Here is a 27,917-nt window from a genome sequence, read left to right on the forward strand (position 1 = left end):
TTATATCTCTGGTCTTCCAGACAGTAGCGGATGATGGTGAAAGAGAAGGAAATGGCAGGACCTCCAAATATTGCCACCAGCAGATTTATCAGTCTCTAGTACTTAGGGGCGTGGTCAATTGTGTGGGTGAGCCCATGCACCATTGTGAATATCAGGGCTCTCTTTACATGCTGTGCCACCCACTGCTGTGCCACATAAATAGACTGCAGAAAGAAGCATGTGATGATCATGTTACACACAGAGCAAACACTGCTCTGCCTTTCAAAATTCGCATAGGAAAGGCTGCGAAAAGTCCAGATTGCATAAACACGAGCAAGTTAATGGGCTAAAAATATACTAAATAAAAGGAAAATACATTGAAATGATTGAATTCACCCTCCTGCTTTTATAAATCTTTCAAGATGCTCTTCTCACGTTGTCTCATGGCAGATATGATCCTGAGCGCAGAGGCTATAGTCAATTATAAACATACAGATGGGTCCTCCGTTATCTTGGCTGTTTCTGCGCCGAGACGGAGGGTTAGCCACGCCTAGGCGATAGCTTAGTTTGCGGAGTTTAATCACGTACAGGCGCTTTGAGGCACCACTAGATACTCAGCATGCAATACACATCACCACCGCTGGGTGGCTAATGCTCCACTAATCCAGTACTTTAGATCAAGTAGCGGCGGGTTGATCTACAGTACAAGCTCTGGAAAATGGTCAGTGACGACTGTAATGTTAATACACAGTCCTGTACTGCATATTGTACACACAGATGGTGACCAATGGTCAGACGGAGAGAGTTAAAAAATAAAATAGTTTATACAGACGCAAACAATCGTGTTAAAACAGTTGTGTATGCAGACACAACTAATGTGTGAAAGGAATAATGTAGCTAATTGACTTTAAAGTATGTACAGTTCACTAAATACCGTGTTTTGCATATGAGCATCCGAGTCCCCTAAAGGCATAAACGAACACCAATGGGAAGGAATCGCTGCTTGCATCAATTTTACCCATGAACTTGTGAATCTTCCATGCAGTGACGTAGGCAAGTAATGAAGGCTCCCGCCTCCCACGCAGAGAGTCCTGGGTTCAATTCTCAAAGTGGCAATCTATATTTTTTTTCCCCTGACATTCACTTTATTATTATTTTTTTCTTTGTAATCCATTGTAATACATTCAATGGAAGGGTGCACACAGGTTTCACATAACTCAGGATACATCTGCATGAGGGTCTGATTCCGCTATATACAATACACAGCGGTAATGAGCACCCGTTGACATACCATATATATATATATATATATATATATATATATATATATATATATATGTATATGTGTGTATCCTGACGCAATTAACTGTTCAAACAACACAGTACTGTAGATCATCGGTGATAGAGAATCTGTGTTGTACTTTATGAGACTGGATCACTGCTACTGTACCATTTACACATCTACAGTATCAACGCGACTGCAGTTCTCTATGTGATTTTCATATACAGTATACTGTAGTATTGTGATGCACATTTATTGTAGCCTGACCTCCCTCCCTGTCTACTGTATGAACTGTGTAGGCTGCCAGGGGGGAAAGGGGGATGCGGTGGAAAATACCATGTTTTGCATATGAGCATCCGAGTCCCCTAACGGCATAAACGAACACCAATGGGAAGGAATTGCTGCTTGCATTACTTTTATACATGAACTTGTGTATCGTCCATGCAGCGACGTGGGCAAGCGGTGGAGGCTCCCGCCTCCCATGCTGAGAGTCCTGAGTTCAATTCCCAGAGTGCCAATCTATATTTTTTTTCCCCTGACATTCACTTTATTTATTTATTTTCTTTGTAATCCATTGTAATGCATTCAATGGAAGGATGAACACAGGTTTCACATAAATCAGGGTAAATCTGCAGGAGCGACTCATTCCGCTATCTAAAATACACAGCAGTAATGAGCACCTGTGGACATACCAATAAATATAAATGACGCAATTAACTGTTTTAGCTAGGGTATTCAGACGCTCCTTCAGCATTGCACTGTGGCCTGCAAAACCTATGCCGTCGCTCGCCCCATAGCTGAGCGCTGCCAGAAGGTGAGGAGTCACGGGCGCTGGACGTTTTATCAAACTGGTATGCGATCGAGTCCGGTGTATCGTAATGTGCATTGAGCTCACTTATCCCTATCCACCCCTGTGTGTTTTAACTAGGGTATTCAGACGCTCCTCCAGCATTGCACTGTAGCCTGCAAAGCCTATGCCGTAGCTCGCCCCATAGCTGAGCGCTGCCACAAGGCAGTGGGTCAAGGGCGGGAGCCATTTCAATCGAGTCTGGCCTGCTACAGAAATGTATGTGTACCATACGGTGCAGAGAACCTTATTCTCGTAGCCGCTGTGTATTTTTATAGAAAACAGCTCCTGCAGCTTTGCCCTGGTTTATGTAAAATTTCTGTGAAAGTATAGTACAGTACAATAGTAACAAAAATAAAAAATAAAAATAAAGTGACAGGAAAAAAATTAACATGCATTCGCACTTTGGAAATCGAACCTGTGACTTTAAGCATGGGAAGCGGCACACTTCACCACTCTGATACGTTGCCGAATGACAGATGCATAAGCCCATTGGTTTAGATTATGCCGTAATGGGTATGGGATTTGGACACTAACATATCCCTAACATCAATAGACTACACTGTACCTGTAACACGTTCGTTTGAGTCTGTATACACTACTGGTTTTATTTGATGATTTGTCTTCGGGACTTGGACGCTCACATATTCCTAGCGTCAATGGAGTATACCGTGCCTTTATCACGATCGTTTGAGTTTGTCTGTATATACTGTACTACTGTATTTACATCTGTACACTGTAATATACTGTATGACATACTGTAGCATATTGTAGCATAATGAGACGCACCAGTAAAGTAGTTCTTGTTATGTATTTTGGTATTGTATTTTAATGGACACCACACGTATGCGCAATGGTGATTTTAATAAGCGACATCTGGTGGATGATCGCAGGTATTACACTTAAAGGTAACGTCAAATGCTCTGTGCGCCTCCCTACGCTGCATATGCCCGATCGCGACTAATGCCTCAGCCGGCCAAAATAACGGAGGCTCCATCTGTATAGCAGACAAAACTACTTGATGTCCTGCTACCATCAGGTACTGTACAATATCTAAAAAGAACTACCTATTGTTGTAGCAAAATCATTGTAACATTGTTATACTGTTAGCAACAACCTGTCAACTTGATCATGTGCTCTTGAAGAAAGATATACATGTATTCCTTGGTTTGGTGCTGCACCATTTGTGTTCTTATGTTTTTTTCTTGCGATTTTTACCAAGACTGCCGTGTCTCTGGCCTTTACTTTGTTGTGCACCATGGTGGAAGCAGATCACAGACTCTGGGGTATATTTACTAAGGTCCCGATTTTGCCCGAGATGACGTTTTTTCTTCAAAGTGTCATTTCGGGAATTTACTAAGCAAAAATCTCGGCAGTGATGAGGGCATTCGTAATATTTTGGAAGTCCTAGGAAAAAATTACGAATCAATACACCATCTGTCAAATACGCCTGCAATTTTGTAGAAATCGGTCATTTACTAAAAAGTGCAAATCACAAACACTGCCGACAATAGCCAAACACTGCCGTGCTGAAATCCAAATCGTGAAAAAGTGCTAAAAAAAAAAACAGACCTGCATTTTTATCCCATGTTTTTCAGTGGGAAGGGGTAGGAAAGTGTTCTTTTTCTTAAAAAAAAAATGCGTGGGGTCCCCCCTCCTAAGCAAAACCAGCCTCGGGCTCTTTGAGCCGGCCCTGGTTGCAAAAAAATGGGGGGGAAAATGTCAGGGGTTCCCCCATATTTAAACAACCAGCACCGGGCTCTGCGCCTGGTCCTGGTTCCAAAAATACGGGGGACAAAAAGCGTAGGGGTCCCCCGTATTTCTGAAACCAGCACCGGGCTCCACTAGCCAGATACATAATGCCACAGCCGGGGGACACTTTTATATAGGTCCCGGCGGCCCTGGCATTACATAACCAACTAGTCACCCCTGGCCGGGGTACCCTGAAGGAGTGGGGACCCCTTCAATCAAGGGGTCCCCCCCCTCCAGCCACCCAAGGACCAGGGGTGAAGCCCGAGGCTGTCCCCCCCCCATCCAAGGGCTGCGGATGGGAGGCCGATAGCCGTTTTGTCAAAAAATGAATATTGTTTTTAGTAGCAGTACTACAAGTCCCAGCAAGCCTCCCCCGCAAGCTGGTACTTGGAGAACCACAAGTACCAGCATGCGGAGGAAAACCGGGCCCGCTGGTACCTGTAGTACTACTACTAAAAAAATACCCCAATAAAAACATAAGACACACACCTTGAAAGTATAACTTTAATACATACATCCACACCTCCATATACACATACTTACCTATGTTCACACGAAGGTCGGTCCTCTTCTCCATGTAGAATCCATGGTGTACCTGTTGAAAAAATTATACTCACAAAATCCAGTGTAGAAGGCTCCTCTTTGAATCCATTTGTAATCCAGGTACTTCGCAAAATAACAAAACGGATACCTGACCTCGCACTGAAAGGGGCCCCATGTTTTCACAACCTCACCGCTGACCACAAAGTTCCCACCATTGGTTATAATGGAGCGCATAGGCGTTACATTGTAACACTGCCGTGTGCTGCCTGTCATACAGTACAGGAGCACACAGCCAATCAGGAGGGTGCCACAATGTGGCGCTCCCTGATTGGCTGATGGAACCCTCTTAGACATAAGTCAGAGGGGGTTTCTGGCATTCGGGGAAAGGGGTCCCATGTGAAAACATGGGGCCCCTTTCAGTGCGAGGTCGGGTATCCGTTTTGTTATTTTGCAAAGTACCTGGATTACAAATGGATTACAAGAGGAGCCATCTACACTGGATTTTGTGAGTATAATTTTTTCAACAGGTACACCATGGATTCTACATGGAGAAGAGGACCGACCCTCGTGTGAACATAGGTAAGTATGTGTATATGGAGGTGTGGATGTATGCATTAAAGTTATACTTTCAAGGTGTGTGTCTTATGTTTTTATTGGGGTATTTTTTTAGTAGTAGTACTACAGGTACCAGCGGGCCCGGTTTTCCACCGCATGCTGGTACTTGTGGTTCTCCAAGTACCAGCTTGCGGGGGAGGCTTGCTGGGACTTGTAGTACTGCTACTAAAAACAATATTCATTTTTTGACAAAACGGCTATCAGCCTACCATCCGCAGCCCTTGGATGGGGGGGGGGAGGGGGGGGGGGGGGACAGCCTCGGGCTTCACCCCTGGTCCTTGGGTGGCTGGAGGGGGGGGACCCCTTGATTGAAGGGGTCCCCACTCCTCCAGGGTACCCCAGCCAGGGGTGACTAGTTGGTTATGTAATGCCAGGGCCGCCGGGACCTATATAAAAGTGTCCCCCGGCTGTGGCATTATGTATCTGGCTAGTGGAGCCCGGTGCTGGTTTCAGAAATACGGGGGACCCTACGCTTTTTGTCCCCCGTATTTTTGGAACCAGGACCAGGCGCAGAGCCCGGTGCTGGTTGCTTAAATATGGGGGAACCCCTGACATTTTTTCCCATATTTTTGCAACCAGGACCGGCTCAAAGAGCCCGAGGCTGGTTTTGCTTAGGAGGGGGGACCCCACGCAATTTTTTTTTTAAATTTAACACGGATTTCATTTTTTACAAAGGTGCACAATGAAGCCCAGCACGGATCTCTCAGATCCGGCCGAGATTCATTGTATTAAAGTCGGCAGTGTTTTACAAGTCACTCACGTAAAACACTGCCAAAAAAACCGAATGACATCGACATCGGTAAATCCGAAAATGCAGAATACGGCAGCTTAGTAAATTAGTCGTACTAAATTCAAAAAGTTGCAACTTTACACTTTCGATGTCATTCGTGATTGAACTTTGACCTCAAACGGGAAAATACGAATCTTAGTAAATATACCCCTCTGTCTCCAGTGTCATACAGTTGAAGAAAAACAGCATCCTTGATTGTCAGGTAATGAGTGCAAGTAAATGTGGAAGGGAGGTTAGGATGGCATCTAACTTGCCAGTGAAGGCAAGTTTGGGGAATCTGTGGATAGTGTTGGAAGTCTTTACTGCTGGAATGAGGAGAGTGTAATGTAGCATTCCTCTAGTGTGCTATGGGCTGTAGCGAACAGTGATTACTTGGTACAGGGTATGCGCATTTGGCTAACGTGTAAGTGGTCACACCATACCAGTGCCTGCCTGATTCAGGCTGACCCCTATAGCTTAGAGCAGAGCAGTGAGGTCGGGACTGCTACAGTCATGGGACAATCTGCCAGACTGGGGGGAATGTCTGAATCCAGATAAGTAAAATTCAAGTATTAGGAAGTTCTATTTTATTGGACTTGAGGAGGGGGGTCTTTAGAAAGGAACAAAGCAAAAACGAGATTTATAGTAAGAACTTACCATTGTTAAATCTCTTTCTGCGAGGTACACTGGGCTCCACAAGGTTTAACATCGGGGTGTAGGGTAGGATCTTGATCCGAGGAGCACAGGAGCTCAGTATGTAAGTTGGTGCCATGCAGTAAGCAGGCAATTAACAGGAGGGCTGCTCCTGCAGCCCATATTATAAGCTAATTTCTGAAGAAAAGAAGAAATCTGAAGACTTCAAGGGCTGCAGCATTGCTGGATGTCAGTCAGACATCCCCTGCTGCAGCTCCATCACTCCCCCAGCGGCGCTGTATACTCCCGCGCCCTGGTTGCCGGGTAACTACAGCGGAGGCTCCGGTGTACTTCTGGTCAGTCATACACACTCGCCGCTGCCCTCCGGGATTGCGTGGCCGCAGGTACAAGGGGAGGTAAGGGGTCTCTTTGGCCCGCTGTTATCGCGATCTGGCGCAGCCGTGGGAGCCAGCAGGGGGATAAGTCCTAACCTGTAGCCCCTCCCCCAGCCCCAGGGCGCCATTTGGGCAAATGTTTCCGACCAGGAGCTGCATATCTCTCCCTCACTCCCTGTCAGCCGCCATTACACGGAGCTGCGCTGTTCCTGGGACTGCTTGGGCAAATCCTCCTCTGTAAAGCCGCCTGCTCACCAGCGCTGTGCATTTTACAGGACACTTAAGTATTCTACCTGTCAAGGGACAGTGTTAGTTAAGAAAGAGTGCATACAATCAGGGTTGTGGGGTACAAACACCCTGTGATATACATCCAGTACTTACTGTGTTTTGTTATATCTACTGTTTACATATACATATAGCTATACTGAGTATTACTTTGTATTGCTAGTCCACTGCAGTTTTATTGTTTGGTATAATTTCCGCATTGTACAATTGTGACTAATATGTGTGTGTGCATGTAGCTGCTGCGTGGCTGCCATCTTGTGTATTTCACTCAGCTTGCTACTCCTATATTCTATAACCTGAGGGGACTCAGTGCGTCAGGTTTGTTAACTGATATAGGTATTTCACAAGATATACTTACTGTGTATTATTATCTGCTATGAGGTGACCTCAACAGCAACAAATAAAGAAATATACACAGCTTCCAAGCAGGTGTATAAAATCCAGCTTCTAAAATAAGCACACAGAATAGCTGAATACTTCTACATATCCTCCAGCAGGTGCCCCGCACTAAAGTCAGTAAATGTCAAAAGTTTAAAAAATAAAAAGACTCAGTGTTTGTTCCTCTTTCTGTCACATTGGTATTTACCAGAGGTGCAGCCACATTCTAAGGGTCTTTACACAGTGACAGTAAATACAGGCTCTTTCAGTGAATACTCTACACAAAAGGTTGCACATACTTGAATAATACCAACTAAAGTTCTATGTACTGTACCAGCTAGAATAGAGTGGCTGAATTGTTAAATATATTCATGCATAATTCAATTATAGACAAGTCCTGACATGCAAGGTATCTATGTGTACAACGGTAAGAAAAGATTGGGCCTGGACATATGCCAAGTGTCTTTACAATTGTAATACCATTTCCAGCACCATGATGCAATCAGATTAACCTACTGTACACTGGGGTGATGTTCAAAACGATGCACAAGTTTATAAATTCTGATTGACATGGTTACATAATTTTTACTCTGTGGGTTCTTTGCATGATAGAAAGTGCTATACCAGTACATCGTGGGCGGCCCGCCGTGCGCAATCAGCAGGCTGCCTAGGGGGCTCCTTTCTAATGTACATTTCGCCGGGATGGCTTGCTCACAGGGGGGAACAGTGATGTACTGGTATAGCACTTTCTATTATTAATTTTCATTGATGCAACTCTCTGATATGGCTTATTATATGTGAGGCCGATCACATGCTTATGGATAATGGCATTGAAAGTTTGAGCCTGTTATATGTATGAATAAATTGAAGGATGGGATGCCTGTGAAATTGCTACGGTCTAAGTTTATGTACGGACACATTTTTCAATTAATGTAATTGACGCATGATCAGGATTGTTACTGTGTTACACATAGAGGAGCCGTCCTGCAGTGTAAAGGTTTACTTCTTACTTACGAATACACTTTTCGTGGTACATAATATCTTTGATCAGAAATAGTCATATATATGACATACCACTTTTCCGTTAGCATATTAGATAAACTCTTATAAAATTGTGTAATAACAGGTATTAGATGCAGGAACTGTGATGTATAATTGGGAATGACAGCAATCCTTGAATTCACACCAAGGTTTGATTCACAATTCGCTCTCTCATTGGCTGCACTGATTTAAGTCATCAGCCAAAAGCAGAAACGAACAGTGGATAGAAATATATATATATATATATATATTCCAAAAGAAAGATACGGCACTCCAGGACTAATATAACATGCCTTCAGTCAGCAAAGAACAAAGCTGACGGCGCAGCATAGTTGTGTCAACGTTTCATTTAATTACTTAAATTTCGTCAGGACAGTATCGGAGAACAAAAACAAAAACGCTTACCTTAAATACATACACCACATACAGACTGATCAGCACAGCACGTGCGGGTCCTAGACGGGGACTGATGACGTCACGGTCAAGCGACGTGCGCCCTCCGGCGCCGTAGTCATAGCAACCCGTCAGGGTTAGCCGCACCAATGCTGAGAGTGAGAAAATTATAAATGATAATCACACATAAAAAACAGTGCAGTCATATAACCAACACCTAAAAGAAGAAGATAAACCACATCAACAATATGATGAGAACTGAGCATAGAGTAAATACATAAGTAATCAGTGTAGAATGATGCCCTTGAAATTGTCATACTGATTGTATGTGTCCAGAGGCCAAAAGGTCCCCAAACTCATACAATGAGCAGAAGCTGGAGATATCAACTCCACGCAAGGACGTTCCAGTGGGACCTGTGGGACTAATGGTCCGGGTGCCATCTCCATATACAACAGCGGATAACCCTGTCAGCAAGAAACAGGGTGTAGCTGCTGTGGTGGCTGCAGAGGGCTCATCTACTAGAGGGCCGCAGATTCGGAATACAGGACTGGGTCCTGGTGACCACGGATGCCAGCCTTTGTGGCTGGGGTGCAGTCACACAGGGAAGAAATTTCCAAGGAGATTTCGCTTCACATAAATATTCTGCAGCTAAGGGCCATTTACAATACCCTAAGCCAAGCAAGGCCCCTGCTTCAGAACCAGCCGGTACTGATCCAATCAGACGACATCACGGCGGTCGCCCATGTAAACAGACAGGGCGGCACAAGAAGCAGGATGGCGATGGCAGAAGCCACAAGGATTCTCCGATGGGCGACCTACACCCAGGAGAATGGGGACTTCATCCAGAAGTTTTTCAAATGCGGGTAAACCGTTGGGAATGACCACGGGTGGACATGATGGCGTCCCGCCTCAACAAGAAGTTGAAAAGATATGGCGCCAGGTCAAGGGACCCTCAGGCGATCGCTGGGGATGCTCTAGTGACACCATGGGTGTACCAGTCGGTTTATGTGTCTCCTCCTCTACCTCTCATACCCAAGGTACTGAGAATAATAAGAAGGCGAGGAGTGAAAACCATACTCGGGGTTCCGGATTGGCCATGAAGAGCTTGGTACCCGGAACTTCAAGAGATGCTGGCAGAGGACCCTTGGCCTCTGCCGCTCAGACAAGACCTGCTGCAGCAGGGACCCTGTCTGTTCCAAGACTTACCGAGGCTGCGTTTGACGGCATGGCGGTAGAACACCGGATCCTAAAGGAAAAGGGTATTCCGAAGGAAGTCATCCCTACCCTGATCATAGCCAGGAAGGATGTCACCGCAAGACATTATCGCCGCATTTGGCGAAGATTTGTTACTTGGTGGGAGGCCATGAAGGCCCCGACGGAGGAATTTCAACTATGTCGATTCCTGCACTTCCTGCAAGCAGGGGTGACGTTTGGGCCTCAAATTGGGGTCCATCAAGGTCCAGATTTCGGCTCTGTCGAATTTCTTCCAGAAAGAACTGGCTTCACTGCCTGAAGTTCAGACTTTGGTTAAAGGAGTACTACATATTCAGCCTCCTTTTTGTGCCTCCTGTGGCACTTTTTGGATCTCAACGTGGTGTTGGATTTCCTAAAGTCGCATGGGTAGAGCCACTTAAAACCATGGACCTAAAGTATCTCCCATGGAAAGTGGTCATGCTGTTGGCCTTGGCCTTGGCCAGGCGTGTGTCAGAATTGGCGGCTTTGTCATGTAAAAGGCCTTATCTGATTTTCTATATGGATAGGGCAGAGTTGAGGACTCGTCCTCAGTTTTTCCCGAAGGTGGTCTCAGGTTTTCACTTGAACCAACCTATTGTGGTGCCTGCGGCTACTGGGGACTTGGAGGATTCCAAGTTGCTGGACGTAGTCAGGGCCCTGAAAATTTTATTTTTCCAGGACGGCTGGAGTCAGGAAAACTGACTCGCTGTTTATCCTGATGGCACCCAACAAGCTGGGTGCTCCTGCTTCTAAGCAGTCTATTGCGCGCTGGATTTGTAGCACTATTCAGCTGGCGCATTCTGCGGTAGGATTACCGCAGCCATAAAAGCCCATTCCACAAGGACGGTGGGCTCATCTTGGGCGGCTGCCCGAGGGGTCTCGGCTTTACAACTTTGCCGAGCAGCTACTTGGTCAGGGGCAAACACGTTTGCAAAATTCTATGAATTTGATACCCTGGCTGAGGAGGACCTGGAGTTCTCTCATTCGGTGCTGCAGAGTCATCCGCACTCTCCCGCCCGTTTGGGAGCTTTGGTATAATCCCCATGGTCCTTACGGAGTTCCCAGCATCCACTAGGACGTCAGAGAAAATAAGAATTTACTTACCGATAATTCTATTTCTCGTAGTCCGTAGTGGATGCTGGGCGCCCATTCCAAGTGCGGATTGTCTGCAATACTTGTACATAGTTATTGTTAACTAATCGGGTTCTTGTTGTGAGCCATCTATTCAGAGGCTCCTCTGTTATCATGCTGTTAACTGGGTTCAGATCACAGGTTGTACGGTGTGATTGGTGTGGCTGGTATGAGTCTTACCCGGGATTCAAAATCCTTCCTTATTGTGTACGCTCGTCCGGGCACAGTATCCTAACTGAGGCTTGGAGGAGGGTCATAGGGGGAGGAGCCAGTGCACACCAGGTAGTCCTAAAGCTTTGTTTTTTGTGCCCAGTCTCCTGCGGAGCCGCTATTCCCCATGGTCCTTACGGAGTTCCCAGCATCCACTACGGACTACGAGAAATAGAATTATCGGTAAGTAAATTCTTATTTTCTCACTCTCAGCATTGGTGCGGCTAACCCTGACGGGTTGCTATGACTACGGCGCCGGAGGGCGCACGTCGCTTGACCGTGACGTCATCAGTCCCCGTCTAGGACCCGCACGTGCTGTGCTGATCAGTCTGTATGTGGTGTATGTATTTAAGGTAAGCGTTTTTGTTTTTTTTCTCTGATACTGTCCTGACTAAATTTAAGTAATTAAATGAAACGTTGACACAACTATGCTGCGCCGTCAGCTTTGTTCTTTGCTGCCTGAAGGCATGTTATATTAGTCCTGGAGTGCCGTATCTTTCTTTTGGACTGTCTCATTGTTTACTGGCACCTGGGCACTACATACCGGATGGAATATAGGAGTGCCAGTCCTTGCTCTGGTTATATATATATATATATATATATATATATATATTTCCTCCATCTGCCTTTGCAACATACAGATACAATATAGCAAACTAGTATACATTTAGGATCTGTTGCTATACGAGTAATGTTACCCAATTCTCAGGCTCAGTCATTTCTTTATAAATTTATCCTCAAATGTGAGTTAAATATATTTGTACGGCACCACCCACTATGAATACAGTAATTATACATTAGTTACTAATTTTGATTAGAGTGGTATATTTAAAACCTCCCCTGATATAGTTATATTTCAATAATGAGGCAAATCATTTGCAAAATGGAATGACGTTTGATATAGGGTTAGTACAGTGTTAAGAGATATATTACACATCTCACTCCATGAAAACAATTTCTCTTACCTACCTTATCTTTCTTGGCATGGGAGTGAGGGAGTGCCGACAGGGACTCACATAAGCTGCACTGACGTCTGTCATCAGCTTATTGTGTTTAACAAACAGGCACCCCTACTTACACCTCCATACCACTCTTTAATTACATGGGTTGGTGTCAGTAAGGGTCTCTCACCCTATATTCTATGCACAGCAGATACGGGGAAGCAGAATCCAGGATCATACCATAAGACCCTGCCTGCCTACATTCTTATATGTACCATCATCAGTAGAAATTGCTGTTATTATTCTGTGAGAGGCTAAGGCCTGAGATAAGTGTAAAAGCCAGTACATTTTTTATTTTGTTTATATGTTTATAGTCATTCTGTGTCATATTTCACCTTGTAAAAATTCCAGGAGTTTCTTACTCCTTTTTAGTTTAAACTTCTAATAAAAGTTAAGTATTATATTTCATATTTGTTTGACACATTTAGGTGAACGTAAAAGTCCTGATATATACCCGTGTGCCCCAGAAGGAGAGTACTTTGCCATAGTTCTATGGTTTCTTTTGTTTTGTAGTGTGAAGCTGCCACATTAGGATACCAGACTGAATGGATAAAGGACAATACATTTCATACCCGACTACAGGATGCAGTCAATTTACCTCCAATCAAAATCCCAACGGTCGAAATCACGCCAGCAATTGACCGATGGTCAAAATCCCGACATGGACAAAATACCGGCATTTAAAATACAGACAAGGTCAAAATACCGACATGTAAAATGCAGACATGAGTTTTTCATGATTTTTTTCATTGAAACCGACTTGTTTATACTTTACCAACCCAGTGGACCTGGAGGGGAAATATAATATTGTGCCCGAAGCACGGCGAGCGCAGCGAGCCATGCGAGGAGACGCGGTACACTTATGTGGTGTCCATGTCGACCTATGTCAACATACACACAAAAAACAATGAAAAATGCATGTCGTTATTTTGACCTGTCGACAATTTACATGTCGGTATTTTGACCTTGTCGGTATTTTGTCCATGTCGGGATTTTGACCGTCGGTCAATTGCTGTCGGGATTTTGATTGGAGGTATTTCATACCGATCCCCTGACTACCTTTGAAAAACTAGTTTAAGGGAGTTTATAGTAGAGATTATGGGGGTCATTCCGACCCGTTCGCAATCAGCGGTTTATTGCTGTGGTGTGAACGGGTCTGGAATGCGCATGCGCGGCGGCCGCAGTGCACGTGCGCTACGTTGCCCGGCGACAGAGGTCGCCGGGTTACGTCGCATCTAACGAAGGAAGCGGTCGCAGAGCCGACCACAAAGAAGATTGACAAGAAGAAGGCGTGGTAAGGAAAATGCAGGCGTGTCCAGGAGAACAGAGGGCGGATGTCTGACGTCAAAGCCGGCTCCAGCATCGCAGAGATCGTCGCACAGGGTAAGTAGGTATAGGCCTAGTCTTCTTTTTAGCTTAGCAGGGCTGCACAAGCGATCGCAGCCCTGCTAAGCTAAAATACACTCCCCCATAGGCGTGTACTAGTTGATCGCAGCAGCAGCAAAAAGTTGCTGGCTGCGATCAACTCGGAATGACCACCTATAGCATAGTAGTAGAATGTGGCGCGCCATTGAGGGGGGCGTGTCTATTATTTATTTTATTTATTACCAGTTATTTATGTAGCACACACATATTTTGCAGCGTTTTAAAGGCATTATTTGGCCATCCACACCAGCCCCAGTAACAATATATTTTGGGAAATTTTGCTACTATTGATACTAACATTGCTGCCTGCAATACTGGATTTCTTGTTTGCAACAGCAACTCACTGTGATATTTCTTTTCTTCTCACTCAGTACAGTATACATGATAACTGTGATGCCTATGCAATAAATTACAAATGCAATTTGACCTTGTATGAATTCAACCCTAAGCATTTATTTCTTGCTGGGTTGCATGACATATGATAAGAAATGACAGACTTACTTTAATAATCATCACTTGGTTAAAAAAAAAACAAAAAAAAAAAAACTGGATTTTAAAACATTTTGCTGTATTGTCCTTTTTGTTTAACTAAAACATTCTCATCATCATCCACAGCACACTAGCAATAGTAGCAGACGCTGAGATCAGAGAGACTGTGATCACAAGGGTCAGGGCCCTAACAAGGATTTGTTGAGAGTCACCAGAAGTACCTTGCCCAGAAATTTATGGTGGTTCCGGGACAGGGTGAGTAAGGGCTAAAACACACTATCCGGCTTTTGCCGGCCGGGAAAAAGCCGGACGGCTTTTTCCCGTGCCGGCATTGTAGTTAACAGTGTGAGGGGTAGGGTCACTTCACACTGCACGGTCCCGGCCCGGCTGCCGGGTTGCAGCCGGGTCTCACCACTGGTAGGTCCGGCGGCCGGGCGGCCGCCGGGCCGTCTTTGGAGCCAGTGAACCGTGTGTGTGAAGGGGAGCTTTCACACACAACGGTTTTTTCTGAAGCCGTGTCTGATGCTGCGCATGCGCACAGCATCACACACGGCTCAAAGCCGTCGTGTGACAGACACTGCCGGTTTCTCCCGGATGGCAAAAAGCCGGACAAAGGGCTACTTGAAATCAAATGTATTGTGTATGACACACTGGCTTCAAAAACTGCAGGGAGAACGATAAGAGCTAAAAAGGTAACATATTTGATACTTGTATCTAGGAACCTGGCAGAGAAAGATATAGATCAGAAATGTGATACTTTTCGTCACATAGACTCTGAGTTACAGGTGCAGAGGGCAGGGAACCTGACTAACATAGGCTTTGGTATAATAGACATGTATTTGAATAAATTTTCAATGGTTGGTTTTTTAATATTAACTATACAAAATATATAAATTTAAAAAAAACTTTTTCTTTTGGCTGCAATCCATGTATGAATTGAGATTTATAAACTTAAGGTTGAATATAAAATAATATCTCACCACACATGGATTATTGAATGTATTTATTATTTTTCTTGGATCACAGATGAATATAAAATAATGTGAAAACAATGTAAAATGTGTTTCTATAAGGGGATGTAGATAAACTCACGCATTTATGGATTGATACCCACATAAGAAATATATGATACAGACTAACAACCCCCTTCTACTATTTTAGGAGTAATGATTAAAGGTTACGTTTTAACTTTCATAATCATATCATACCGATTTGCATATTAAAATTGTTAAAAAAGAGTGCTCCAAAAAGCAATCCATTCTCTTTGTTGCCTCTTTGCAACAAACACATTGTTCAATGTTCTGTTTATTTTGATTGCAGGAGCACCTCCAGCACTTGAAAAGTTGAAATTTAAAAAAGAGAAAAGGTATAACTAGCTGGTTCCTTTGAATATATTATTACTATTGTATTTGAATTATTAAGTCTGGTGCGGGATATATAGTAGAGTAAACATCATAAAGCCTGAAAACCTATGTTACTGACAAGGAATAAAATAAATGTAATACGATAATAAATCTACTGTAATGCAATAAAAAATTATAAACAAAGAACCACTTCTAACATTCTCTTTGAACTAAAATTTAAAAACATTTACGGGATGGGAGATGGCTTCAGGTATAGAAAAGTGAAGGAAGAGTCTAATGGGCCCTACACATTGCGCGATCCGCCGCCGAGCTGCCCGGCGGCGGGAGGGGGAGGGGCAGCAGTGACGGGGGGAGTGAAGTTTCTTCACTACCCCCGTCACCTGGCTCCATAGCAGTGCAGGCAAATATGGACAAGATCGTCCATATTGGCCTGCATGCACAAGCAACGGGGCACCAGCGATAAACGAGCGCGGGGCCGCGCATTGTTCATCGCTGGTGCCTCCACACTAAAAGATATGAATGGTATCTCGTTCATTACTGAATAAGATCGTTCATATCTTTCACTCATATCGCCCAGTGTGTAAGGCCTATAACATCATGGACTTCAAGTATGGGAAATACAATAGATGTTACAGAGGGTACATGTGAGAATCAGAGGCAGCAGCGTTATTAAAACACCAACGCCCTGACTATTTCCAGGTCTGTGTGGGCAGCTGAAGTGCACACCACCATAGAGCACAGCAGCTGAAGAGCTCTGAGAACAAGCTGGTAAGCTGCTAAGGGATTTAAAATATAATAGAAACATGCAACAGATGTAAGTCTATAGAAGCATTAGTACACATCGATGTTGCGCTATGATTTGCTGCAGAGTGCTAAATCATACACTTCTGCACAGTTTAACATTTGAAAAAGGAAATAAAAAGAGAACATTATTTAACCACTTAACTGACAATTTCCCCCCCCCCAAAACCACTCCAAAGTTGTCGTTTTTTTATGAGTGAATTAGGTGAAGAACATGAATTTAACCTTTTCCAAAATGATTTTAGTTTAAAAATTTTTTTTTTTTAAATAAATAAAAATGTTCTCTTACATCCTAGAGGATGCTGGGGTTCACATTAGTACCATGGGGTATAGATGGGTTCACTAGGAGCCATGGGCACTTTAAGAGTTTAATAGTGTGGGCTGGCTCCTCCCTCTATGCCCCTCCTACCAGACTCAGTTTAGAAAATGTGCCCGGAAGAGCCGGCCACAGCTAGGAGAGCTCCAAGGAGTTTTCTTAATTTTATTGTTTTCAGAGTTAGGTTACAGGAAGACTGCTGGCAACAGCCTCCCTGCTTCGTGGGACTTAGGGGGGAGTGGGAACCAAGTTCCTGGAGAGTTAATGGTTCTCTAGTCCGCTAACAGGACACTGAGCTCCTGAGGGTGCTGATCGTAAGCCCACGAGGCGACCGCTCACTCCAGTAGCACGGCCCCCACCCCCTAACAGAGCCAGAAGATAGAAGAGTGGCGAGTACAGCGCCGGCGGCCCGGTTAGCGGATCACCGGTGGGTATGGCGACACAAGGGTTGGAGCGCAGCTCTGACAGGCTGCGGTCCTGGAGGCTCAGCAACATACATATGTAGACGCTTGAGGAGCATCCCGAGCCAGCGCATTAACCCTACACTGGTCACATAGTTAACAGGGGCTAATCCCACTGTTAACACACAAAATCCTCAGGCCAGTCTAAAGAATAAGTGCGGGAAGCCGCACGCCATCATAGGGGGCGGGGCTTCCTCTCAGAGCGGACCCAGCACTCACCAGCTCCATTTTCTCCCTGCAGATCATAGGAACACGCTGACAGGGAGCACTGCCCTCCACATAACTCCAACAATACCTCTACGGTACCAGGGTGTTATAGACGAAAGGAAGGGGGGGGGGGGTGATATCAGTACTAACTAGCCTATTAAGGGTAGCTAGATAACGCTGGGCTTTTATCATAATATTAGCCTACTGGGGCGCAGTGTCGCTGGCTCCTTATGCTCGGTGACTCTCTGAAGATACTCTGGAGGAAACTGTCTGACATTTTCCTGTGTGTGTGAGTGTGCATATCCCACATTACCATGTCTAAGGACCCTGTGTCCTGTGCTGCAGAGTGTTTATCTTCTCCTGAGGAGTCTTATCCATGTACTCAGGACTGCAATGTACTTTCTCAGCTTTCTAAATCCGAACCCGCATGGGTGGATTCTTTGAGGAGTATGATATCCCAGTTTTCAACAAGGACGTCACATAAAATCTGTAGAGGGTTTGAAGTATTCAGCCCCCACTACTTTGTATAACACCCCACCTACATACCCGCAAAAACGTACACTTTCCCAAATACTGCAAGCTGTCACTGATACAGGGGACGGTGATGGGCATATGCAGGGGGGGATGCATCCCTTGCTAAAGGGGTGCAACTAATAATTGAAGCCATTAGTAATGTTTTGTATATTTCTGAGAAGGTACCTGAGCAGGAAGAGGAAACTTATTTTACCATAAATAAGAAACCCTCGCTTACCTTCCCTGCTTCAGCGGCGTTAAACTCCTTGTTTGAAAAATCCTGGGAAAACCCAGAGAAAAAAAATCCAGAGCCCAAAAAGAATTCTCATTGCTTTCCCTTTCCCTGAAGAGAACAGGAAGAAGTGGGAAAACCCACCTATAGTAGACGCGTCTGTATCTAGGTTGCCAAAAAAGGTGGTTTTACCTGTCCCTGGTTCAACCGCCTTAAAGGAGCGGGCTGACTGCAAGATTGAGACTACACTCAAATCACTATACACTGCTACAGGCGTGGCTTTAAGACCCACTATTGCTTGTGCACGGATTTCTAAAGCCATAGTAAAGTGGTCAGGCACATTACTGGAGGAATTCGATTCTATGGATAGGAGTGACATTGACTTGTTTTACATCACATACAGGATTCTGCAGGTTTTATGGTGGAGGCCATGAAGGACATTGGCCTGCTTAATGCAAGGGATACTTCCATGACAGTCTCGGCACGCAGAGGACTCTGGCTACGCCAATGGACTGCGGATGCGGAATCCAAGAAATGTGTGGAGAACCTACCCTTCACAGGTCAGGCCCTGTTTGGGGACGCATTGGATGCGTGGATTTCCACGGCGACTGCGGGTAAGCAGGGCCAGCCCTATAATTACGCACATTACGCAGACGAGTAAGGCGCCGCACATAGAGGGTGCTCACTCAGTCTGCAGTGCTAGCAGCGCTCAGCACAGCCCAGTATTACTCACTGTGTCTGTGCTGCTGCGGCTGCCTGCTCGGCGAACCCGGCTCCTCCTCCCCGAGTCCCTGTGTGCATATCTGTAATGAACGGCGGGACGTCATGCCGCACATTACAACATGCGCAACCTGTGCGCTTGGGCAGGATGCCCGCCACTGCCAGCCGCCGCGCCATTGCCGCCAGCCCGCCATGAGTCACTCACTCACCACCGTCAATGTCATGATAGTGGAGCGTGCTGTGCTGCTTGCCACAGTTGCCTGACCGCGTCCGCCACCAGAGACATCTTTGAGCGGATCCCTCCCACGCACAGGCCGCACTGCTCGTGCTTCCCTGCTGGCTGCCGCTGCCCGGCTGATGGATTGAGGAGGTAGAGACTGAAGTTATCCTGATTCCTGGGCTGGCAGGCTCAGTGCAGGGCCAGCCCTATTAAATATTAATATATAATAAATATATTCAGTGGCATATATAATATATTATATATAGACAGACTACTTTATATTTATTACAGAGGGAGCAGTCTTCTGCACATGTGTGCTGTTGCAATTTTTTCAGTGGGCAGGGGGCTCAAAACTTGCAGATGGCCCCCTCATTAATTATAATTCCACTGTGCATTATAATTAATGAGGGGGCCTTCTGCAAGTTTTGAGCCCCCTGCCCACTGAAAAAATTGCAACAGCAAACATCTGCAGAAGACTGCTCCCTCTGTAATAATTATAGACTAGTCTGATATGTATGTATGTATGTATGTATGTATGTATGTATGTATGTATGTATGTATATATATATATATATATATATATATATATATACACACACACACACATACACGAAAAGAATCTGCGGCACTCAAGGTCTTGTGAAAATATTGATTGTATTAAAACATCAAAAAAGTGTCCATCGACGTTTCGGAGACTTCAACCCCTTTGTCAAGATGTGTGCACACAAGACCTTGAGTGCCGCAGATTCTTTTCGTTTGTTGTTGGATTCCAAACTGAGGGCACCACGGCATTTTGGACCTACGGTGCTCTTGCGAAACACACGGGGGCCCTTTTAAAATTTTGCTATGGAGCCAATAAAGGTCTAGTTACGCCCCTGGCCGCCAGCCACCAGCCCCTCACCGCCACCAGCCGCTCACCTGCAACAAATGGCGGTCAGAGGGACCTCACCGCACCAAGTCAAGTAATGTTCCCCTGCTGTCACCCTCTCTCCCTGACGTTGCCGTCACTCTCGTCACTCTCTCCCTGTCGTCACTCTCTCTCCCGGTTGTCACTCTCTCTCCCTGTCGTCACTCTCTCTCTCCCTGTCCCTGCTGTCACAATTTCAGCTCATTCAGTGTGCTATAATGTGAATTGTGGCTCATTCAGTGTGCTATAATGTGAATTGTGGCTCATTCAGTGTGCTATAATGTGAATTTCAGCTTATTCAGTGTGCTATAATGTGAATTTTGGCTTATTCATTGTGCTATAATGTGAATTTTGGCTCATTCATTGTGCTATAATGTGAATTTCGGCTCATTCAGTGTGCTATAATGTGAATTTTGGCTCATTCAGTGTGCTATAATGTGAATTTCAGCTCGTACCGTGTGCTATATTGTGAATTTCGGCTTGTATCGTGTGCTATAAGGTGAAAGGGGCACCAGTACTAGGTAGCATAAGGGGTTCTAATACACTATACACGCCCCCTTTGAGTGACCACGCCCCCTTTTCTGGAGCGCGCGCCTTCGGCGCATAATTGCATCCTTAACTTTTCCATACCTCCACTTCAACCACTGTGTGTGTGTGTATATATATATATATATATATATATATATATATATATATATATATATATATATATATATATATATATATATATATATAATTTTTTATTTTATTTTAAATATTCACTTGCATATACTTTTTTAATTTTTTATTTTATTTTAAATATTCACTTGCATATACTTCACAACAGTCCCCATGTTGGTGGGGTTGTTCCATCATCCCCTGGCTGGTCGGTCAGCATGTTCATCCAAGTTGCAGCTGTTTTTATGCAAAGTCCCCTACATTAATTTGTAATAATTTGCTGAGAATCACCAAATGCTGTGTTTTCTCCTTTGTTATGCTTTGCAGCTGTTTTCAGTTGTTGGTTTTTGTGTCTTGCATTTAGCTTTGTTTTCGGCAAGTGAAATGCATGCCTGAGTGGGTTGAGATCAGATTATTGAATATCTAGCAAAGTTTTAACTTTATGGTAGACAGTTTATTACACTGATATTTCGCTTAATGCGGTTTAAGCTTTTGTGTGTATAATATCTTCCATCATCCATTGGGGGTTGGGGGCGCCACAATCTATATTCGCTTACCAAAAAATTTATGCTTGGGCCGGCCCTGCAGGTAAGTCAACCTTTCTTCCCTCAGCAACACCACAGACTAGGAAATCTTATCCTACGCCTACACTGCAGTCCTTTCGGGCCGCAAAATATTAAAAATCCAAACCCCCTCCCACCTTCTTTAGAGGAGGTCGGGGAAAATCCAGAAAACCTGCACCAACAAGTTCCCAGGAACATAAACCAGGTTCTGCCTCCTCAAAATCTTCAGCATGTTGGTGGACCTCCCAGCCTGGAGATCGGGCAGGTGGGGGCGAGACTAAAAAATTTCAGTCACTTCCGGCCGTCATCATGCCTAGATCTCTGGGTAAAAGATATTGTTACTCAGGGCTACAGACTGGAATTTCAAGAACTCCCACCTCAGATTCTTCAAATTAGGCTTACCAGCTTCGCTGATGGAAAGAGCTATCCTACAGGAAGCCATTCAAATACTGGTGAAAACAAAAGGTCATTGTTCCAGTTCCACCTCACCTAAAACACAAGGGCTATTACTAAAACCTGTTTGTGGTTCCGAAACCAGACGGTTCGGTAAGACCAATATTGAACCTAAAGTCATTTAACCCCTAGTGAGGGTATTCAAATTCAAGATGGAGTCTCTGAGAGCGGAAATCTCAGGTCTGGAAGAGGGGGAGTTCCTAGTATCCATGGATATCAAGGATGCGTACCTTCACATTCCGATCTGGCCGCCTCACCAGGCTTATCTAAGATTTGCACTGCAGGACTGTCACTATCAGTTCCAGACAATGCCGTTTGGCCTCTCCACAGCACCGAGGGTGTTCACCAAGGTCATGGCAGAGATTATGCTCCTCTTCCGCATGCAGGGAGTGAACATAGGCCCTCATTCCGAGTTGTTCGCTCGGTAAATTTCATCGCATCGCAGCGATTTTCCACTTAGTGCGCATGCGCAATGTCCGCACTGCGACTGCGCCAAGTAAATTTGCTATGAAGTTAAGATTTTTACTCACGGCTTTTTCTTCGTTCAGGCGATCGTAGTGTGATTGACAGGAAATGGGTGTTTCTGGGCGGAAACAGGACGTTTTATGGGCGTGTGGGAAAAACGCTACCGTTTCCGGGAAAAACGCAGGAGTGGCCGGAGAAACGGAGGAATGTCTGGGCGAACGCTGGGTGTGTTTGGGACGTCAAACCAGGAACGACAAGCACTGAACTGATCGCAGATGCCGAGTAAGTTTGAAGCTACTCTGAAACTGCTACGAGGTGTGTAATCGCAATATTGCGATTACTTCGTTCGCAATTTTAAGATGCTAAGATTCACTCCCAGTAGGCAGCGGCTTAGCGTGAGCAACTCTGCTAAAATCGCCTTGCGAGCGAACAACTCGGAATGACCTCCATAATTCCATATCTGGACGATCTCCTGATAAAAGCATCTGCCAGGGAGAGGCTGTTGCAGAGTATTGCGCTCTCAAATCGACTGCTCCAGGATCATGGGTGGATCCTGAACCTTCCAAAGTCACATTTGGAGCCGACAAGGAGACTGCACTTCCTAAGGATGATACTTGACACAGAAGTGCAGAGACTGTTTCTACCAGTGGAGAAAGCGTTGGTGATCCAATCAATGGTCTGGGATGTCCTGAAGCCAGCCCGGGTATCTGTTCATCAGTGCATTCGCCTCCTGGGAAAGATGGTAGCCTCCTATGAGGCTCTGCAGTATGGAAGAGCTTGGTACGCGGATCTTCTGGAGTTACTGCTGGAAGATCAGAGGTCTCTTCCTCTTCGAGAGAAACTTCTGCAACAGGGGCGTTCGCTTATCAAGACTTACCACGGCTACATTTGATGGCATGGAGGTTGAACGCCAGATCTTAGCTCGGAAAGGCATTCCGAAAAAGGTTATTCCTACCCTGATACAGGCTAGGAAAAGAGTAAAGTCTAAACATTACCATCGCATTTGGAAAAAGTATGCGTCTTGGTGTGAATCCAAGAAGTTCCATACGGTGGAGTTTCAACTTGAGCGGTTTCTCCTTTTCCTGCAAGCAGGTGTGGATGTGGGCCTACGTTTAGGCTCCATAAAAGTCCAGATTTCGGCCTTGTCCATATTCTTCCAGAAACAGTTGGCTTCCCTCCCTGAGGTTCTTGAAAGGGTTGCTGCACAACCAGCCTCCCTTTGTGCCTCCTACGGCACCTTGGGATCTTAACGCGGTGTTGCAGTTCCTGCAATCGGATTGTTTCGAGCCTCTACAGGAGGTTGAGATCAAGTTTCTCACTTGGAAGGCGATCACACTGTTGGCATTAGCTTCGGCTAGGAGTATGTCTGAATTGGGGGCATTGTCCTGCAAAAGCCCCTATTTGATTTTCCATGAAGATAAAGCTGAGCTCCGGACGCGTCAGCAGTTCCTTCCGAAGGCTGTGTCAGCTTTTCATATCAACCAACCTATTGTGGTGCCAGTGGCTACTGACTCCTCAATTACCTCAAAGTCCTTGGATGTTGTGAGGGCTTTGAAGATCTGTGAAAAGGACTTCACGTCACAGAAAGTCGGACTCTCTGTTTCTCCTTTATGATCACAACAAGATTGGGTGTCCTGCTTCTAAGCAGACAATTTCTCACTGAATCAGGTTCACTATCCAGTATGCTTAATTCTATTGCAGGCTTGCCATGTCCAAAATCTGTTAAAGCCCACTCTACTCGTAAGGTGCGTTCTTCCTGGGCGGCTGCCCGGAGTGTCTCGGCTTTACAGCTTTGCCAAGCAGCTACTTGGTCTGGGTCAAACACGTTTTCTAAGTTCTACAAGTTCAATACTTTAGCCTCTGAGGACCTACAGTTTGGTCAATCAGTTCTGCAGGAGCCTCCGCACTCTCCCTCCTGTACTGGGAGTTTTGGTACATCCTAATGATACTAATGTGGACCCCAGCATCCTCTAGGATGTAAGAGAAAATAGGATTTTAATTACCTACCGGTAAATCCTTTTCTCGTAGTCCGTAGAGGATGCTGAGCGCTTCGTTTTCCTGCAGTTGTTACTTGGCTCAGTACTGCCTTGTTCCATGGTTTAGTACTGTGTTGTTACTTAATTAAGTACTGTTTTTCAGCTGTTGCTGAGGTTGTTCAGGCTGGTTGGCCTGGTTTGCCTCGTTATGTGTGAGCTGGTGTGAATCTCACCACTATCTGTGTATTTTCTTCTCTCGAAGTATGTCCGTCTCCTCGGGCACAGTTTCTAGATGGAGTCTGGTAGGAGGGGCATAGAGGGAGGAGTCAGCCCACACTATTAAACTCTTAAAGTGCCCATGGCTCCTAGTGGACCCGTCTATACCCCATGGTACTATTGTGGACCCCAGCATCCTCTACGGACTACGAGAAAAGAATTTACCTGTGGTAATTAAAATCCTATTTTTATAGTCAAAACTAGCAAAATGTGTTGCACTCTGCTGCAATACTGGGAGAGAACAGAGGCAGCAACAAGCTCAATCTCCCCTCTGATTACTGGAAACTGCAGAGAGTGTGGCCCAGCGATCAGTAATACTACTGCATTCAGCGCATTGCAGTAACCCAATACATACATCCAGTTGGGGAGTTATTAGTTACCAGAGCCTTCCCAGCCATTGACCTCACCGCAGGTCACTGTTCAGCACATTTTACATTTGCAACACCTGTAATACTGCATGGTTTTGCAAGGCATAAATAAATGTGCTCTTTTTTGCTTTACTCCCACCTAGGCCCTAGGTATCATGGGGGCCTTCTTCAATGTTTTTTTTATTAAACCACCCTCCCATACGGCACTAGTCCCTCTCACACTGAATCTTAATATTGGAAGAGGATCTTTTCCATTCAAATTCACACTTGAGCCATATTCTCTTCTTTAAAAAATAAACACATAATGGTGCTCCTGGGAATATGTATGGTCTTTTTTATACATTTCTAATTGGTGCTTTTTAATATCCTTTTTATGGGTTTGCTCTAAATGTGCTTTGATCATCATGAAGAAGTTTTAGTTTGAAAGTGTACCAACAAACTGTGGGACATCTCAGACAGGTGTACATACATATTCTGGCATCAACTGAAACACTAACTGTAACTGAAACACTCTCACTTTGCACGTCCAAACTGTCCAATGATCCTCACAATGGAGTATGGAGATATTCAAACCAACATGACACAGAAAATAAAACGCGTTAATACAGTGTGAAACGTGGCGTTCAACCAGTACCATATATACATGTGAATCTGTTTGGCATATCAATATCCGGACATATATGTCAATTGTTCAACATCATTTCCATCTATGGTATGGCTGTTTGTTCACCACTTTGATTTTTTACAACTCTTAAATAAAGAGATTTTATTTCCTAATATTGGTCCCTTTCTGGTTTTATAACTATGAAATGAGGAAAATTGGCTCCCAACTATACAGTGACGAGTGATTCGGAGCCTTAAAGAAACCTTTACGTGCTTTGCATCATTTTTATACAAGTAAGCATACATGTAAGGACCCTTTTCTGACGCATCATTTGGGTGACCTTTCTCAGACAGAGGTGGATCTTGGTTTTGGGACTATTTTGCCACCATCATCATCTTTCTACACATTGGGATGAACTTTGTCCATACAATTTATTTTTGCAGTATTACACTATGTTGGGTTTTATTTTCTGTTTCATCTTGGTTTGAATATCTCCATACTCCATTGTGAGGATCATTGGACAGTTTGAACATTTGGACGCACAAAGTGAGATTGTACTTTTCTTTTTTTCAATTTGTTATAATAGGTTGGTGACCTATTCAGTACTATCTTTTGCTGTGTCCATTGCAGCGCCATAGGAAAAATAATTTCTGGTGTAACTAAAACACTAACTGTAGCTGAAACACTAACTGTAATCAAGTGGACTCCAATCAACTGATCACGTGACTATCAATTTCACCAATGTTTACTTATCAGTACTCTCATTGTCTTTACTTGCAATTAGTACAAATCTTCAACTTTGTTATCATATTTATAAATTAGAGTATTTTGTGTTAATCAGTAGTAAGAATTACATTTTTATTCCATGATACAAGAAAATCAAATGTAAGGAATGTCAGAGGTGTCAAGTACAGTATGTTCCTAGCTCTGCACCTCCCCCTCCTGCAGCCCAACCTTAACCCTAATACTTATCTGTGGAATGTGCTGGAATTCTGACGGCAGGGATGCCGCTGTCAGTATTGTGACCATTGGCTTCCAGACTGTTGGGATGCTGACTACAACCCATAAAACAGACAGATAATTGCTAATAACTGCAAAAACAACAATTACACAATTGGTAAATTATACAATAGACATCCCGTTTTTAACAATTTGAAGATGTATAAATCAATTTGTTGCGGGTTCCTGTTAGAAGCTTCACTGAACAGATAGGTTTGCGATCACTGAGCATTTAAAAGGTTTAAATGCAGGGCTAAATTTACTAAGATGGGAGTTATATTTAAGATGGGATGTTGCCCATAGCAACCAATCAGACTCTACTTCTCATTTATCTAGCACCTTCTAGAAGATGAATTCCTGGAATCTGATTGGTTGCTATGGGCAACATCCCATCTGAAATAGAACTCCCATCTTAGTAAATTTACCCTGTACTGTCTGTTGGAATGAGGAAATGAGCCCCAAAGAAGCCATGGAGGCCAGTAGTGAATTTCCAATTAGGCACATGAGGCACGTGTTTACGGGCACCTCTTGCTGGTAGGTGGAGTTTGGATGCTTGTTTCCACTCTTCTGGATGTCATCTTGAATAGAGTGTGGAAGCATAGGACATGCACAGACTGCCCCTGTAAGCTGTCCTCTTTAGTAAATAAGTATACATAATTAAGAATAAAACTATAATTTTATTAAACTGACAATTACCAAATGAGGGCTTGTAAAGAAACAATGCAAATAATAAACTTGGGCAGTGGGGGCGGCCATTACTGTTGTGTCTAGGGGCGTCCCAGCCCTTAAATCCGGCACTGATGGAGGCTTGAATAAAAAGGGGTGACAAGAGGAAGAGTGAGAATGCTATGAAAGAAAGTTTATAAGTTATATCTCAGATTTGTACATAGTGATGCAAGATGAAGTAAGGACGTGCAATAATGTTATGAGTAGAATTTGTAATTGCTTTTTTTTCTATATATAATAAGCTGCTTGTATTCAATAATTATAATGCTTTTCCTGCCTAACCAAAAGTGTACATACAGTACAGTATGCTCTAAGTGCTTACTCTGCTGTTACAGGCAGCCATACTGCACTTAGGAGAGAAATCGCTAAAACATTCCGTTTGGTTCCACTCAGTATGTACAGTATGCTGACATATCTCCTTTTTCTTCATTCAGCACAAGGTTATTCCTTATAATAATGCATAAGTGACTTCACATGCATCAAAGTAACTGGTGTAACAGACTAGCTTATAGTGATTATTGCTCAGAAGTTACCAGGCATTCAATGGTGCTTGCATATGGGATTGTTCCAAGTCCCAACCAAACACCAAATATAACATAACATATTGACTTTGTAGGCAGAAAGCTAGAGCTTTTATTAAGTGTCATATGCACACAAGGGGTTCACTACGGCTGGCCGGCGGTCGGG

At 44.4% G+C, this 27,917-nt stretch overlaps 1 protein-coding gene across 3 annotated transcripts in view; it reads right to left on the minus strand.

Annotated features, from left to right (window-relative positions):
- Positions 1-27,917, minus strand: part of LOC134969283 (transmembrane protein 272-like) — a 183,111-nt gene that overhangs the window by 117,142 nt on the left and 38,052 nt on the right. The window lies entirely within an intron of this gene.

The sequence above is a fragment of the Pseudophryne corroboree genome, chromosome 11, assembly GCF_028390025.1.
Source record: "Pseudophryne corroboree isolate aPseCor3 chromosome 11, aPseCor3.hap2, whole genome shotgun sequence".
Taxonomy (NCBI): domain Eukaryota; kingdom Metazoa; phylum Chordata; class Amphibia; order Anura; family Myobatrachidae; genus Pseudophryne; species Pseudophryne corroboree.